An 18503-nucleotide genomic window follows, 5' to 3' on the forward strand; every position below is an offset into this window, starting at 1 on the left:
TTTACATGCCTATTTTAATGTACTTAATACCAGTTTGTAAATAACCTTTCATTTCTCTCAGGGCAATAGTAAAATCCTATTAGCTTCAAATACATTTCTTAGTCTTCAGTATATCGAGGGCCTGAAACACATCTGACCCTTCTATTTTAAAATCTGTAAATTCTGTGCTTGTTTTTACCTCTGCCTGAGGCATTCCATTTATTTCTTCATCTACAAGTACTTGGGGGAGATATTTATTTTGTTCATTTGTTTCTTATTAATCAATGAATGTTCTCTGTGCATCTCTAAGGAGGAGGAGGAGGGAGCATGATCTGATTACAGCACATTACAGCACCCACCACACTATGAACCATCTGGATTGTGACCTGAGTGTAGCCGTACAATGGGTGACATCTCAGCGCCACACTGGAACAGTGTAAGGTTTATTTTTTTTTTACAGCTGCTGGAGTCCCAGTCCTGCCACCAACCATCAAGTTTTTCCTGCAAGTTGGAGGACCTGCTTGCTGGGCTGGATGCAGATTAACGTCATACCCAGGATGAAGGAATTGCAGGTTAAGGGCCTTGCTCTAGGGCCCAATAGAGTAGAGTCACTCCTGGCATTTATGGAATTCGAACTGGCAACCTTTCAATTGCTGGCACAGATCCCTAGCCTCAGAGCCACCCCTCCACCCTCTGAGATGTCTTAAATTCTCTTTTACTTTTTGTTCAAAAATAGTTTGCTTTTTATTTTGCCTGCACTTGCAATTCTTTTTCAGTTTTTCTTTTGACCTATTAAATGTTTTTATGAACGCCATCTTCACTATCTAGTATTCCAATATGTCAGAAATCTTTGGCTGCTTTTTAAAATGTTCTTGTACAGTCATCTTTTAAGTCTTATGTTTTTAATGATGTCCTTATCAATTCCTTTTGTCAGTTTCCTCAGTCTTTTCATTTTTTTTTTGTTATATTTTTATTTTGTGCCAAGATGAGAATGACACCGTCTATTATTTAGAGATTTTACTTTCCCACTCTGTGTTTCTTGATATCTCCTCGCCTCAGTGAGTCTTTATTTTGGTGTACCGTTGTGTGTTTTCAAAGACAATTTCCAATATCAGGTACCCATCTCTGCTGGCTGCACTTCTGGATGTGTAGAGCATAGCTTGTGAGTGCCAAGAGCTGCACATGACATGTCAGCAAAGTGCAGTGCTGCAACATTTGTTTGGCATTAGTGAGGACAATCACAGTGGGAGCAAACTAGCGACTGTGCCTTTTGCGATCGCCTGTGGGAAGGTAGGGCAGACAAACAATGATTGCATTATTAGATTGCTATCTACTCAGCTAGCATAGTTAACTTATGGTATTACATTTCATGTCCTATAAATACAAATAAACATCAGTGTTTTCCTGAATAACATACTTTTACTCAATGTGTCTGCAGGTTGGTTCTGGCTAGCAGCAAGGGATTGGGGCAGGCTGGCTCTTTATCCTGTCAGGAGCTTGTGGTTCATCTTTTTTTACTGAGACTAAAGAAAGATAAACTACAGTAAAATTCAATCTGCCATTATTTACTTCTGGGTAAGATTTCAAAATATCAACATTTTCTGCTGCCATGAAAGGAGTTGGACATGATGGAAACTGGCAGGGCTTTCTGTGTTTGAAGACTCTGTTAGCTGCATTGAATATGTGTATTTGAATTGAACATTTCTGTTTTGAAATTGTGCAATGTTTGGTGAATTACAACAATAACTAATCATTAAATTCTGTCATGATTCACATACTGAGGTTCTAGAACCTCCCCCAGGGTTTGTTCCTGTTTCTAATATTACTGGAAAAAGAAAATATTTCCCATGATACCTTTGATCAACACAGCTACCTCACGACGACAGTCTTCCATATGAGTCATGGCCTTATCAGTATCTGGATGGAGTATGCATGCTCCCTTCATTTCCACATGGGCTTTTCTCCAGGTGCTCCAGTTTTCCTTTCAAATTTGGTAACTGGCTCAGTGTCACTGTGTGCACGAGTGGGCTCTGCAACATGCACCCCATCCAGGACTTTATCCAGCCTTGTTGTTATAGTTTGCCATAAAAGGAGAAAACTCAGAATAATGGAGATGACCAGGAGAAGAAAACACCACCAAAAATATTGTAACTGAGTGCCTGTCCTATCTGTCGTCAAAATCAAATTGTTAATCACAAACCAAAGTCAAAGCCAAAAAGGGTTGAATGCTATAAATAAGCAAAAACAACAACCACACAGAGATTTCTTTTGAATTATCCACAAATCCTGATGACCAAGAAGTACATGTTGCTGACCTTTCAGCCCATCACAGTGGTGACTTCACCACCTCACTCCTCCAAGTGATCTTGCATGACAATGTCGTAGCAACTGCTGGTCAAAGTGATGGCGTGCATGCAATCCAAGATAGCATCAAAAAATCCTGTAAGTGCAGAAAAATGGGTGTAAAAAATTGTTTGTGATTACCAATCATAACGCTTGTGTCTGAAGCTACCAGAACCCTAAAATTTTGATTAAAAAAATGAAAAAGATGGATAATTCTCAGGGGTATACACTTCACCCTTGATACAGGTCTTTAAGTCTACAAGAGCAATGAGGTTTTCTTCTTGATTCCAATTCTGTCACTCTGATGTTCTTCAGACATTTTCTCTGCCTGTTCTGCACACTTTTCTCACATGTTTTGGACGCTTTCTTTCTGTATCTGTGATTATATGTCAAAAGAACTTAAAAGGTTTGGCAAATTAGCTGAGATTGTTCAGTCCATCAGGCACCTTTGGGCACCTTATTTGTCCCAAAATCTGAACTTTGAAAAAGTCTGTTATGCTTCTGGTTTTCTAACACTGAAGTTAAAAAGAATAAATAAAGTAATGGCTCTTAGTATGCATTTTGTTCCAAACAACTGTGACAGGCAGGATGGACCACAGGAAGCCTGGGAGAGTATAGAAAAATAAACAGCAGAAAAAGTGCACATGGCACAAAGCAAAGGCAGCTCTTATCAGCCTTGTCTTTCACAGAAAGGGTCCTGTCCACAGGAGGGTACAGTCAGAATGAGGCACCACCTTCCCAGGAGCCCCCGTTTTTATGGTGTCCAGGGCAGACGGGTCAGAGCCAAATTTGGGCATTGAGGGAGGGGCATGGTGTCTTCCTTGGTGGTCTTTTCAAATCTGCAGGTGAAAAGACAAGCTAGAGTTAGCGGCAGCATTCACTCTTGTCCCAGAGTGGTATCTCTTACCACAGCCAAGCCAGAAAGGCTATCCCCAACCGTATATGTGGGACACAACTTATTTGAAGTCCCACCCCAACTTTACACCCCACCCTCCCAATATCCAAGTCTGCCCAACCACAGAAATAGAGTTATCAGTTACTGCAGTTAACAGCTGGTCAGGTTCTGGGCAGTACATTTGCCCTCCTGCTCCCCGGTTATCATCCCATTCTCTTAATTGGTGGAACACATTAACCAATGCAAGTTATAAACACGATTTCAAAAATGTTTCTCTGTGTGAAAACAGCTTGTTCTGTTTTGATATGCGGAAAATTTTTTAATTATGTAGTAATTTCTGTTTGCTTTATGAATGATCTGATGGTAAATGAGTTATTGCTACTGCTTCATGACTCCAGGGTGCTGCAGGATGCATGTCCTCGTTGTTTTGCTGGATTTTCTGCTGGTGCTTCGATTACCTTTAACATCCCAAAGATGTGTATGCCAAGTTATTCTAGCTCAAGGGCATCGTGTCTGCCTGCTCCTGAACAAAATCTGTTGCTACAATTATAAGCAACAGCACCAGTAAACAGCAATGTATGCTGAAGCCATGACACTACTTCTGTTATGTTATAAAAGCGACATGCTATGATTAGTGATTGCCATTTCGATTCACTTTAAATGCATTGATTCTTTCAATTCATTTGCTAGCACATTCATAAATTCTGGAGATGGTGGGGGCCCCACCTCTGATTGCATCACAAATGTATAATTAAATAACTCATACATAATTTTATATATTGTAGATGCCCCAGAGAACCGCCCAGGATGGAGATGGATCCCTTACCCGACCGGGATGCAATACCAGAAGGATGGACTAAATGTGGGAAACACCTGGGATGCCTTATGATTCCCATCATGAGTGGTATGCCTCAAGGCTACAGGAATCAGTAAAAGAGGATGGCAGAGAGCAGTTCATTCCCCACCAAAATAGGTGGCAGTGTCCCTCATATAGAGTCCCAGTGTGAATACACACACAGGGCCATATGGGAGTTGGAGGAAGAGCAACCCTGTATGGGTGACCTCCCTGGCTTTCTTATGACCTGGAAGTGCTCACACCTGGCCACTTCACATCACCAGAAGTGCTCCTGGGTCCAGCATAAAAAGGATCCCGCTGCACCACATGGACGAGTCAGTGTCAGGAGGCAGTGACCTATGCTCTTGAAGGAGAGAAGGAAAGAGAACTTAAAAGGCATATAATGGCTGTAACTGTAATTATATTAAGCCATCTGGATTCAAAATCCTTACATTTACACTCGGAGTTGTGTTGGGTTGCGTGTGTCTAGGATTTAGGGGCTTGGTGGGGCCCCTTGAACAGCTCAGCCAAGGTAAGCAGTTTCAGAGGTGATGCTACTGTTAATCTCCTCTCCTTTTTGCACAGCCAAGAAAACATGGCCAGTGAGGACAACCATGCCTGACAGTAAGCTCAGAAGAAAGTCTCTCCCCTTCCAGTATATATATATATATATATATATATATATATATATATATATATATATATATATATATATATACAGTATGTGTATATGTGTATATATAATATATATATCTGCACTGCTCACAAAAATTAAGGGACCATCACAGTCTAACACCAAGTCAATTAAGCTTCAGGGATATCAATCTATTTATTTGGGGAGCATAAGCAATTGTGCTTTGGTGCAAATAAAATTGTCAACAGGATCATTGGAGAAGCAACAACTAGACAACCCCTAAAAGGAATGATTTTGCAGGTGGTGGCCACAGACATTTGCTCTCTCCTTATATTTCCTGACTGATTCTTCCTTAGTGTTGCATTATGCTATTGTCCTTGTCACTATTGGGCAGTACCTGCAACCAATTCTGGTTGCACAGGTATTCCTGCTCCACCAGGATGGCACATCCATACATGCCGTCACAAGAAGGTATGCTGTGTCTCCTAGCACAGTCTCAGGGATGTGGAGGAGATACCAAGAGACAGGCCAATACACGAAGTGAGCTGTACACTGCTGTAGAAGGGCATCAGTCCAGCAGTGGGACTGGTATCTGCACCTTTGTGCAAGAAGGAACAGGAGGAACATTGCCAGAGCCCTACAGGATGACCTCCAGCTGGCAACTAGTTGGCATGTTTCTGACAAAACTGTCAAAAACAGACTCTGTGAAGGTGGTGTGAGTACCTGATATCTTCTATTGGGACCTGTGCTCACAGCCCATCACTGTGCAGCTTGATTGTATTCACCAGAGAATACCACAATTGGCAGCTCCAACACTGGCACCATGTTCTCTTCACAGATGTGAGCAGGTTCACATTGAGCCCATGTGACAAGTCTAGAGATGCTGTGTTGAACGTTATCCAGCATGACTGGTTTGGCAGTGGTCTGTGATTGTCTAGAGAGGCATTTCTTTGAAGGGACACACAGACCTCCATGTGCTAGGCAATGATACCTATTCTTCTGTTAGGTATGAGGATGAAATCCTCAGAGCCATTCATCGAATTGCACTTATTCATCAGTAAAGGTTTTCCACTTGAATATTTTGTTAATCAAGATTCGATGTATGAATTAATATTTTTGAGTAGCACATGAAAATCATGTGACTCATTCTCAGGTAGTGATTAATTTTATACTCAACAGATCAGTAGATGATACATGCCAAGTGCAGTCAATAAGCCATAGGAAAGTGTGCACTACATTCAAATTGAAAGCAAATAATTACTAGAAATTGGAATATTTTTATAAGGTTCAGTTTTGTGTGACTAGTTTGTTGAAGATTCAAAGAAATATTCAAAAGACTCATAAGTCAAATGAGTTGAGACTCATGATTGAGGTGATTCTTGCACTTACTCTTTAAACCTCTAACAGCGTCAGCTAAATGACTGATGACATCATTTAGGACATGCATATGCCTTTATACTCCTGCTGTGCTCCTCTGAATCGACTCGTTCGTGATCGCTAATCCATTAGTATGATTCACTGAAAAGAGTCATTCAAAGAGAGCAAATCAATCCTAAGTTACCCATCACTAGCTTTGATTTGGATTTATTGCAGTTTGTTCTGTTTTTCATGCTTTCACCTTGCCATCCATTTTAATTCATGGTTATTTTTGTCTTCTCTGTCCAGAGTGCAATTGGCTAATCTTGGTAACTTTGTACCAAATTCTAGTCTATTCTTTTTGTTTTAGTATTGTTGAGAGTTTGGTATCTTATGGTACAACATTTATAATTTTGTTGTCCAAACTTTTTGGCAACAGTAGATTATAATATTATCGCCCTATGCTGGCAGTTGTTTTAGTTTTGCAATTATAAGCCAAATTTCTCTGCCTTATGTGACCCAGTTGTTACCAGTAACTGAGCACAACAGAGATTTATTTGTTTCATGTTATGTTATAGGTGTGTACAGCACCTTATAAACCTCTCCTTTTGATTTCCGTTTGGTCCAGATACCTTTCTCCTCTTTTCTCCCCATCTCATGGGATGCTATACTTACACTGTATTTATGTTAGTTACTGCTCTAGAAAACACAACTCCCCATTCACCAAATTCTGCATAGTGCCTCATCCTGATCCTCTTTGCCATTTTATGTCCCCTTTCAAATCCTTCCACTTTTTTTCACTTGTTCTTACAGGGCATCCGTGTCTTTTCATTTTGGTCTCACATATGTCATTTGTTATCTTGCATTTGATTACCTCAAACCTTCCTTTTTTAAGACCACTTAGACTTAATCAATGTAAATTACTTTGTCTCGGTAACATAGCTGCCAAACTAATTTTTGCCTCCGCTGGAAAGCCTCTGAGTTTGTTATTATGGACGACTGGCAGTCCTCTTTTTATAATTTAATCCACCTTGAATTGTCTGCGTCATGGATTAATGGTGCATCCAGGAATTCAGTTAAAAGCTGGACTGCATCGACTCAGTTTCCTCAATTCTAGTTTGCTGTTACTCACTGAATATGACTTTCTGCTCTCTTTTGATTTTTGCTGGTGTGGTTTGATTATGGTCCCATTCCCCTCTTTTCTTCTGAGAACCAGGATATCCCATGATATTTGTCCCTTGGCTCAGGTTAGGATAGGATGGGTTGGATCGGTTAGGGTGGGTTGGCTGGGATTGTTTAAAATGTTATGGTTATTTAGATTTCCTGTTTGCATTCTGTTTTTAATTCAATAAAATAACTGATCACAAAGACTGGCTTTGTGAGGCAGTGGTTAGCACTGCTGCCTCACACTTCCACAGATGTTAATTCCAGTCTGCCCATGTCACTGTCCTTATGGTGATTGACATGTTGTCTCTGTATCTGTCTGGGCTTTCTTTGTTTCTTATGTTGAAAAGATGTACAGGTGAAGTTGTTCTGTGGATCCAAAGTGATCAACTATGATTGAGTGTGAGTTTGTCGATGACCTGGCACTCCATCACGGGATTGCTTCCTGTCCTGTGCTGCATTGTTGCCAGGATAGGCTGCAGCTTTCTGAAATCTATAGTAGAATAAGTATTTTTAAAAAATAGCTGGATGTCTGCTTTGGACTAGAACATTTCTTTCATTCTAAGATGAAAAGTTATCTACTAAAACATGGTCTCTGTTCAAACCAGGAGTGATCAAATGAAGGCAAGCAGTGCACAGCTGTCCAGTAAAACATGGAAGAGCAAAGGACAGACTGGGGCAGAGAACAGTAAAACCAGCTGGTAAAACACAGATGAGCAGAATTTCCATTTGTTAAACAGAAGAACACTTCTCAGTTAAAACCTAACACCCTGACAGTAATAAAAGGAGATGAGCGCAGACACCTGGTACACCAGTGAAGTGCCAAATGGCAGCCATACGGTAAAGCAGAAAACCTTTGAAACAGACACCTGATACCTCAATGAGTACCCATGCCACCACCTGGTGAAACAAAGAGTAGCCTAGCTCCTTGCTAAAGCCTGTGCAGAAGTGCCAAGAGCCATTAAACCTCAGTGATGTGTCTCTCAGAAGCTATAGCTGTCTACTGTGGATTATTGGCTGTTAAAAATAAGTGTTTCAGCAGTAAAGCAGAAGAGCTCGGCCTCAGCGTATTCCACTTGGAGCCAGCACTTGGGCATAAAGAGTGACAGCGTGTATGTACGCGCCTGTGCCAGCACTCCCTGGCTCTGCTGCCAGAACCGCAGAACAGCTGCTCTCCCCGTCTCCACTTCAGTCTTTCCATCGAGTGCGTTACAATGTGAAAGATGAAGTGACATCACAGCAGCCTGAAAAAAACTCACTTTCCTGCTGCCTGGCTGCTCCAGATTGCCTTCTCTTTCCTGCTCCAAAAAAAAAAAGTCACAAAACTGCTAGATGGCGCCTGGATAGTGAACAATTTATTTACGTCGGAGCCACATTTGATAAATTGTTTTGTGCAACTTTTAGATTGTGGAAGTGATCTGAACTGTGTGCAGTCTGGAAAGGATAATCAATGGCTTGCTTCTCCCCGGTGCAAATTTGACTTGTGTCTACTTCGGCTGTCTGCCATGTTCTTAAAATATGAGAATGCTGACAGCGAATTCCCCAAGAAGCCTCATGGCAGGTTTATTGGAAAAACAGCCTGCTTTCATTAAAATAGCAGTTGGATAACATAATTCAGATCTACTTTAAGGGGCAATTCAATGGTATTCCCCTTGGCCCACACCTATTAGACCACCGTTAAGTGAGGATGACAGGTCTGAACGTGTTCAACCTCAGGAACAGATAACACCGCTGTCGTCCCCAAACAAAGATAAGACATGGGGATTTGAACGGGCTGGAAAGGTCATCGCATAACAAGCTTATGTGGGCTTCATCACAACAAGAGCTGATGAGGCCATCCGTTCAAAGTGCAGGCAGATTAAGTGAGCCTCCTTTGGGTCTTGAAATAGCACGACCCAGTGGAAGGGCAAGCGAAAATCGTTGAACACATTAACTCCAACTAGGGTCTTGATTTGTTTAAAATGTAAGTTTTCAGAATAATCAAGTGTATAATGGAGGTAGTGGAAGCTAACAGTAATAGATTTGGCCTGCAGGTTCCACCTCATCACTGAGCATGTCATTTAAACTCAAATAAATAAGGAATCAATCAACGCTTTGACACATTATGTGACTTTTTCAGTTGTAGCCTTCATTTACATTGTCTTGGCATGTCAGAGGCAGTTGCGTGAAGCCAGGTTGCCTAAAGCTGATGTCTCTTTAAGCAACTGTTTACTTGTGTAGTATGTCAGATTTGCCAACCGCAGTCACTGATCTCGTCACTGCACTATGTCAAATTATATGACAAAATTGCAGCCCATGTCACATTTTTCGACTGAGCACCGATCTTCCATCACAGTCCCGCCCACCCATTTTTCCAACAGAGAACAGTGCGCTTGCCTGACAGAGCTGGTGTTATGTGAAGGGTTAATAGAGGCAATGAGTTCAGACGCAGTCTTGGCCCTTTATTTCTTTTTCCACTGTATTTTAGTATGTAAAACATGAGATATGAGACAGATAAGCTTCTCTTCTATTTGTGAGGTCTACAGCCCCTGTGCTGCCTGACAGAACTGCTGTTATACAAAGGGTTAAATGCAGCCACAGTCTCGGCTCTTTTTTCCATTCCATTTTAGTATTGTAACAACTCTAGTGGGCGTGCCAGCCACCCAACCTGACACAGACAGATGCTAGAGGCCCACTTTTTCTCGTCATCACGTGGGAAACGCCTTCCCCGTTTCCCACAGGCACAACTCAGTCCCACAAACACAAAAGCACACAATACTAACAATTCTTCTCTCTCTTTACTCCTCCTCGACAAGCTTCATCCACCTTCCACCCGACTCTGGCTCCCGGAGGAGTGGCTGCTGGCTGCTTTTATAATGCAACTGGAAGTGCTCCAGGTGCTTGATGACCTATTTGTGGCAACACTTCTGGGTATGGTGGAAGAGCTGTCTGTAGGGCTCAGCAGCAGCTACAACACCCCCTGGCGGCGCCCATGGATCCCAACAGGGCTGCACCAAACTCCAACTCTCATGAAGCCCTGTGGGAGTCCTAGGCACTGCTGCAATCCAGGGGGGCTGCCATTTAGCATTCTGGGGGAGGTACGGTCCTGACCAGGCTTGCTCCCCTAGTCCATACAGTGAAGAGGCATCCCACCCAGAAAGTATGTAAAACAAAACACATCAGACAGACAAGCTTCGCTTCTATTTGTGAGGTTCATAACATGTATGTTCCTTGCTGCTTGTCAATACATTATGTGCATTGTGCTTCTAGATGAGCATTCATTGGCTGTCAAATCTTCTGCACACCCAGCCCTCCCCTCCAACTAAAGATAAATTCAAACCAGCTTGATTTTATTGTATTGAGTAACAGACTAGTTGGAGTGAGTTGCTGGGTATGTCACATTAGTCAATCGGCTTTATAGGAGTGTGCCTCCAACTAGCTATGTATGTAAATGTAAATGAAGGCTATGACTGAAAATTGATTAAAAAAAAAACTCCAATTAGCTATGTATGTAAATGTAAATAAAGGCTATAACTGAAAATTTATTAAAAAATTGTGACAAAGGATTAATGCAACATCCCCAGCGACTCACTCCAAATAGTCCATGACCTTCTTTGATATAATCAAACAGGTTTGATTTTGTCTATAGTTGTAGGAGGAGGCTGTGTGTGCGCATGAGAACTGACGACCAATGATGACCAATCTGGACGTATAATGCATTTAACGCAGCGCCAAGGAATAAGGAAGACAGGTGCTTTGGACCTCATAAACAGAACAGAAGCTCATCTGTCTGAGGTCTCAAAATGGAAAAAGAAAAAAGAGGCAGAGACTACTGCTGAACTCGCCTGGAGCTGTTACCCCTTTTTATAGCACAGGCTCTGTCAGGCAGCAAGTTATTGGCCTGCCAGAAAAAGAGGTGACCATGACTGTGCTGGAAAGTGAGCATCCAGTCTCTAACTTAGACATAGGTCTTGATTTTCAGTTGCTTAAATTGACGTGGTCTGGTGATGCAATCTGCAATTGTGGTCAGCAGATCTGTCAAAGCCATGAGTGGAAGTCATGTAATGTGGCATCAGCTTTACTTAACAAATGTAAAGTAATAACAACAACAACATTTATTTATATAGCACATTTTCATACAAAAAAATGTAGCTCAAAGTGCTTTACATAATGAAGAATAGAAAAATAAAAGACACAGTAAGAAAATAAAATAAGTCAACATTAATTAACATAGAATAAGAGTAAGGTCCAATGGCCAGGGAAGACAGAAAAAACAAAAAAAACTCCAGACGGCTGGAGAAAAAAATTGCAGGGATTCTATACCATGAGACTGCCCAGTCCCCTCTGGGCATTCTACCTAACATAAATGAAACAGTCCTCTTTGGATTTAGGGTTCTCATGGAAGAACTTGATGATGATGGTCATGTAGACTTCTGGCTTTTAGTCCATCAATGTTGGAGCATCATGATGCTTTGAGTAGGTGGTGGTGGCGCAGGCCGCCACCACAAAGAAACCAGAAAAAGAAACAGAAGAGAGAGTAGAGGTCAGTATGGATTTTAGAGCCACCATGAATAGTTATTATAATGAATTGAACATACAGAGTATCAGGATTAAATTAAAGTGAGGTTATGAGAAGGCCATGTTAAATAATGTGTTATCAGCAGTTTTTTAAACTGCTCTACCGTATTAGCTTGGTGAATTCCTATTGGCAGGCTATTCCAGATTTTAGGTGCATAACAGCAGAAGGCCGCCTCACCACTTCTTTTAAGTTTTGCTTTTGGAATTCTAAGGAGACACTCATTTGAGGATATAAGGTTACGATTTGGAATGTGGGGTGTCAGACATTCCGATACATAAGATGGAGCGAGATTATTTATGGCTTTATAAACCATAAGCAGAATTTTAAAGTCAATTCTGAAAGACACAGGTAACCAGTTTAGTAACATCAAAGCTGGAGAGATGTGTTCGGATGTAATTCTGTAAGTGAACCACAAAAACGAGGTCAGCGCAGAAGTGTGCAACACCTTCTACTACAAATTGGCAAAGCTTAATTGTGTAAGACACTATCAGACCATCAAAGTGGCTTAGTGCTATTGTCTCATACATTCAGCATTCTCGGTTCACATTCCAGCTCCAGTTACTGTATGTGGGAGTTTATAAGTCCCCCAGTGGATTTGCAATGTGCTGTTCCAGTTTTCTCATGCATGTCCAGGTTATTTTAATTTATGATACTAAATTGTCCCCATTGTGTACATGAGCGGGCCCTGTAATGGACTCTTCAGGGCTGTTTCCAATTTTGCACAGATTGCTACTTGCATAAGCCCTGAAACCCCATGACACCATGACCCAAAACATGTATAAAGTACTGTATGTGTGGTCATTATCATTTTAATCCTGGCTCCACAATCCATTCTAACCCTTACTTTCTCTGACGTTCTTTATCCGGTTTTCTGTGGCGGCGATCTACTCCACCACCACCTGATCAAGTCACCATGCGGACCCTACATTGATGGATTGAAGGCCAGGTGTCCACATGACAATCATCATCTAACTCGTCCATGCGACCATGAGGACTGATCTAGATCATTTATGTTAGATAGAATGCCCAGTGTGGGCTGGGTGGTCTTGTGGCCTTGGAACCCCTGCAGATTTTGTTTTTCTTTTTTTCTCCAGCACTCTGTACATTTTTTACATTTTTTTTCTGTCCTCAAAGCCATCAAATCTTACTTTATTCTTTGTTATTTAATATTCCCTAATCTTATTTTTATATTTTTATTTTTCATAAACTTTCATTTCTTCATGTTCTATAGCACTTTAAACTACATCATTTGTATGAAAACGTGCTATATAAATAAATGTTGTTGTTGTATAGTGTGAAAGACAGCCAGAACACAGACAGAGATGGACTCAAAAATGTCCCACAACATCCGTTCTTATTTTTCTTCTTCAGTTCAATAGACACAGTTCACAAAGCACCACAAATAGCTCAAACTCACAGTCCTTTCTTTTACTTTCTTTTCTTTCCCTTTGCCGCCTCCACTCCTTTCATGGAAGTTCTATCCTCTGCCACCCGACTCCGGCTCCCTGTATGGAATTTTATAACGCACCAGGATGTGCTCCCTGATGACCTTTCTGCAGCGCTTCTTGGTGTAGCGATAGTGCTGCATGGACACCTGGAAGCACTCCGGGTGTACCTGGTTCCTGTTCCGGCAGCACTTCCTGCTGTGGTGGAAGTGCTGCAGTCCATGGCTCTGGAACCATTCAGGCGCCCCCTGGTGGGGGCAACTGGTCCCAGCTCCATGGTTTCCATGCAATCCCAGAGGGCTGCCATCTTGCATCCCAGGGTAGGAATTGGCCATCTCCCTGTCCCCTGCTTCTGCAGGTCTCTTGGTGGGGCAAGGTCCCCAACGTCTATCACAATAGATACACCCATTCATTTGCAAATCATTTGTACACCTCCTTTATAATTAAACTATTCTGCAACTGTTTATAAAGTCTGTTGTTTCACTTATGTGATATATACAGTATGTGATGTTGTGTTATGTGGTAAGCAGCTCCTGAGATACCTGGTTACTTCCACTACTTTAAGTACTGATAAATAAAAGTGATTCTGATTCTGATTCAAACAAGTGGGTTTGAAAATATTATAAGTTTTACTCTACTCACATGTTACGGATGTTTCAGAATTTATGCCTCTATTCACCATTTTGGTCCTGCTCATGATCATGGTTGGAGGGTTAGGAGGAGGCTGGTACTCATCCTGGCAGCACTGGACACTGCCAGACCTCAGAGACACACCAATCTATTGCAGGGCACACTGACTGCAGGTTAATTTACACACGCCAGTCAATCTAAGGAGCACATTCTTCCAATGGGAAAGGAAAATAAGAGAATAAGAAGGCCCAGAGAAAATTATTATCATGTATTTGATAGACTTTTTCTAAGGTTAGCATCCATGTTTTCAATTCATAGACAGGTAGGTTATGTGACTTTATGTCATCCAGTAGAACTAAACAGTGTAATGTCCGGTGGCTGGGTTACTACATGCTATGGCACAGCAAACACATAAGCATATGAAGAACATTCAACCTTAGTAAAGTCAGGGACTGGGCTTCCATCAGAACCCTGCTCTTCAGAGCTGTAAGGCAGTAGCGTTACACAGACCATTTTTTTGTTACATTCTGGCAGGCTGTGCAAACGGAAGCCCGTTTTCTCTTTAATGACCCTGAGTGGAGTAGCCTGGCTTTCCTCTGCTTTTTCAGAATTGCACAGCTCAACAAAACTCAACCGCCTTGGTTTGGCTTTGTCTGTTTGTCTAAAACTGCCAGTGACTGATTTAGGTACAATCTATGCAAGCTATAATGGGAGTCCTCACTTTAGACAGAGTCTATAAAAGCCAAGGGGTTCAAATAGATGTTTTGTGGACACCAAAGCCTGTTTTGGGAGCACTGAGTGCAAGTCAGGAACAAACCATGGATTGGACATCAAAGCTATCAACGTGTTTTCTTGACCTGCTTTTCCCCTCACACTGACACTCATTCAAACAGAAAAGCTCAGAGGTGTCATTCACCTGCTACACTCATCTCTGAGATATGGCAGAAAGCAGGAATGATTCAGACATGGAAAGAATGGGCAAAGTTTACACAGAAAATAGCAGGGCAGAGAATTGCAATGGGATCCCTGGACCCCATTACGCATTGGGCAGCGCTTAATTGAGAAATTGTCAAAATTTTTATTCAAATACTTTAAGAGTCATTTGTTAGTCAGTTATGTTAAATTAATTAAAGTATATATGTAAAAATGTTTTTCTGTATAGCACTAAATAGATTGTGGAAGGTTCTATTACAACCCCTACAAGCTAACTCTTAAGATGAATATTCTAATTATATCTTGTCATTCTGAGTAAAGAACAGATTAGAGTAATGTGATCCATGCTGAACGTACTGAAGCCTGTCTGAGTTCACCATAGAAATGTAACTTTAAGAGCGGGAAATTAGTGAAGTTTAACTTGAGAAAGCTGTGACTGCAAATGAAACCTCTTTTCCTTTTTTGACTTTTATTTTGAGTGTGTAGTATTCTTTTTCCTGAATTTTTGTGATCTGTTCTTTTTCAAAGTTTTACTAACCTTTTTAGAATGAACTTGATTGGACTTTTGTTACACATTTGAGTCATAGTTTATTCTGCTTTGCCAACTCAGAGTACTCTAGCTGCTTGATTTTGGAAACCTGAAAAGGCGCAGTTTCATATACAGATAGGCAAGTTCCAACAATTATTTTTCCTTATTCATTGCTGTATTAATATATGCTGTACATTTTTGGGAACTTGTTTTTGTGTTGCTGTAACAAAATTTTTTCTTTCAGAGAGTGCCTTTCTGTATTTAAATTTACTCCAACACTGCAAAAACTGAAATCTAAGCAAATAAAAAGTAATTATATTATGACATTAAATCATTATTTATTTATAATTATTTAGCTTACTTTAAGAAATCTTGTCAAATAAATTTTGCTTACCCGATTGGCAGATTTGTTTGCTAAATAAGAGCAAAACAACTCCCATTTCAAATTTTTTTTTATGCATTTACATTTTTTTGCAGTGCCAAGTGCTTTAAACATATAGAACTAGAATACGATTTAGACACTGGTAGGCTAAGTGAGTTATATTACGACTCAATGGGCAGATATCCAATTAAAAAATCCAGTATCCTGACTACTACGCTATGCTGTAGCCTGTTTGTTATTTTAAATATATTTTACTTTTTATATTTTATTTTTTATATGGGTACAAATATATTGTACTGCTGCGGTGGGTTGGCGCCCTGCCTGGGGTTTGTTTCCTGCCTTGTGCCCTGTGTTGGCTGGGATTGGCTCCAGCAGACCCCCGTGACCCTGTAGTTTGGATATAGCGGGTTGGATAATGGATGGATTAATGGATGTTGTACTGTTATTTATGTATGTTTATGGTTGTCTATATCAATGTGCTCTAACACATGGAGTTATCTGTTTGTCACTGTTACATTAGTAGAATGTTAAGACTCCCAAAGCTACATTGAACCAAGCTGGCACTTACCTAGACAAGCATCTTGTCAGAGCCTATTACAGTTTTTTGCTATCAAGCTAGCTTCTGGCACTTTTTCTTTCTAGTGGTGGTTTGTCATATTTTTTCTTAGGCATCATGTACTATTTTTGTATGTTTTCTTCTGTTTATTGAGATTTTGCTTCACATTTTTGGGTTTAGCCCTAAGTTTCTTTGTTGAGCTCCTGGTGTTCTGGCCTGGGTAACTTTTATAGCCTGCTCCATTATTATTCTTCTTTTGGCCAACCCTTTGAACATTCCTTTTCTCTCTATTGAGGTAAGAATAAAGCAAAAACAAGGATTAACCAACAAACTGATTTTGAAGGTAGAATTGCTCACATATTTTGCAGCTAATGTATGATTTCCACTTTAACATGCCATCTTTGTATTGTAGAATGTTACAGTTGTAAACGTACTGTGCTAAGGCTGCATTACTTTTGACAACTCCTGATTATAGCACTGGATTTTGAGGCCAGTCTGGACATTTTTCCCTCTTACACCCGGAAACTGAAACAATAGCAGCAGTGATGAGATCACCAAGACTATCTGTCTGATCTCAGCACTTTGCTCTAAGCTACACACATATTTCTTTGCTTGTGCTAAATTCATTGACATTAGTGTCAAAACAGACATTTACCCCGGAAAACTACAAATGTCCTAAATTGTTTTGTGACGATTTATTGGATTTTCTGTACTCCATGACAAATGATGGGTGGGTGCTGTCATACTACACAGCAGAAGTCTGCACTGCTGGTGTGTTTATAGTTAAACTGTTAGACTGCTAGAACCCATTTCTCATCAAGCCACTTCATCCTTTAAAATCAGCACAAAATCAGGATTAGGTTATGTGAAAACAGGCCTGAGCAGACTCTGGTCAACTGGAATGGCATGCAGGTGTCCAAAAATGTCAAAGAAGTTGGCAAATCAGTGCAACGGATCTTCACTTTCTGGAATCTGAGAACACAGGAGTACCTTTTTGTATAATAACTAAAGGGTAAGTGATTTGGAAGTTGTAGTGAGAGAAAAGGCATGAGGTAAATATTTACATATATACTAGCTGTGCTATCCTTCTAAGATGGGTTGAAATCTAAGTAATCAATGTAGGCTTCACTGTTTTCATTTGCAATGCACCATCTACTGAAATGTTTTTTGTAATGCATGTACAGTAGTAATTAAATGCTTTTCACTTTCCATTCCAACAGATGGTGCATCACAAAGCTTTGTAGAAATAAAATGCATTATCACAAATGTTTGTGACATGCCCTCTATTGGAATGACAAATGCAATGTATACAGTGCATCCAGAAAGTATTCACAGCGCATCACTTTTTCCACATTTTGTTATGTTACAGCCTTATTCTAACATGGATTCAATTCACTTTTTTCCTCAGAATTCAACACCCCATATTGACAACGTGAAAAAAGTTTGCAAATTTATTAAAAATAAAAAATACTGAGAAATCACATGTACATAAGTATTCACAGCCTTTGCCATGTGCATCCTGTTTCCCCTGATCATCCTTGAAATGTCTCTGCAGCTTAATTGGAGTCCACCTGTGGTAAATTCAGTTGATTGGACATGATTTGGAAAGGCACACACCTTTCTATATAAGGTCCCACAGTTGACAGTTCATGTCAGAGCACAAACCAAGCATGTCTCAGTTATGTGCCATTTGGTATGTTAATTATTGTAATGTGCCATCCATTGGAATGACAAACGCTATGCATTTTAATTCTACAAATGTTTGTGATGCGGCATCTATTGAGATGACAGAGACATACTGTAGCAGCCAGATGGACTCACAGACATACAGATACTTATAATTTTATTAAATACTAGCAAAATACCCGCGCTTCGCAGCGGCGAAGTACTGCATCAAAATTTTTATTAAGAAGAAAATTAAACCTTTTTAAACTGAGAGAAAATATGCCAATAATTATTTGTTAAGGATCTCTTTGTATACCACATTGTGAGTCTGGCCCTCCGGTTGTAATATGACCAAGCTGTGCACTGAGCTTAGTTTTGACCATGCAACGTACAGTTGGCCATGTGAACAGTAATCTTGTTTCAAATCTCACAGCTTGGATTGCTGCTGTCATAATCGGTTTGAGTTTCATGGTTTGTTTCAATTACGACAGTATTTGCAGGAATTGTGTTGAAGTGACATTCGGCATCTGTCAAGTGTTGTAAGCATACAACTGGTTTCATCGATAACTTCACATCCAGCTTTTGAGAGTTTAAACATT

The sequence above is a fragment of the Polypterus senegalus genome, chromosome 1 (assembly GCF_016835505.1).
Source record: "Polypterus senegalus isolate Bchr_013 chromosome 1, ASM1683550v1, whole genome shotgun sequence".
In the NCBI taxonomy this organism is placed as follows: domain Eukaryota; kingdom Metazoa; phylum Chordata; class Cladistia; order Polypteriformes; family Polypteridae; genus Polypterus; species Polypterus senegalus.